The sequence below is a fragment of the Monopterus albus genome, unplaced genomic scaffold (genome assembly GCF_001952655.1).
Source record: "Monopterus albus unplaced genomic scaffold, M_albus_1.0 scaffold414.1, whole genome shotgun sequence".
NCBI lineage: Eukaryota > Metazoa > Chordata > Actinopteri > Synbranchiformes > Synbranchidae > Monopterus > Monopterus albus.
The window spans coordinates 198,419-198,904 of record NW_018128294.1 but is presented as its reverse complement, the minus strand read 5'-3'; the positions used below and the strand labels follow the sequence as shown (position 1 = coordinate 198,904).

Sequence of the window (486 nt, the reverse complement as noted above, 5' to 3'; positions counted from 1 at the left end):
CATGGTAGCTGCTGCCACCACCAAAAGACATCTTCAGTAAGAAGACAGAAAAGGAACGGACTTCAAGTTGTTTGTGATCTTTAACATTAAACACCACAAACTGCAACAAGTGTTCGAGTACTACACATACTGGAACTCCTTTAAACCATTACTACACTGGATGTTTTTAAATTTTCCTGGATTTCATTGAAACTTTGTGTACTGTGGTGTAAACACTGTGCACCTCCAACTCAGTGCGAATATTTTTGGATTTTAGGTAGGCGACGAAACCAAAAGGTGCTGAGCATGTACAGCTATTCATACAAAGCAGTGTTATTCCACAGTACAAAAAGACCAAAACAAACAATGGATTAATCCCACTCACAGGTATTGGGAGTGTGTCCTCTCTCTCTCCCTGTACCTTTCTGCAGGTTGCCCTGGCCCTGGAGCCCTATGTTTCTGATGAGCAGTCACCAGCCACATCGACCTGATCAGTGTTTGATTGTT

The 486-nt window shown here is 42.4% G+C and overlaps 1 protein-coding gene across 1 annotated transcript in view; it reads right to left on the bottom strand.

The window, feature by feature from the left end:
• The window catches only part of LOC109951862 (uncharacterized), an 18,591-nt gene that overhangs the window by 207 nt on the left and 17,898 nt on the right, over positions 1-486 (bottom strand). The gene's annotated exons all lie outside the window — the stretch shown is intronic.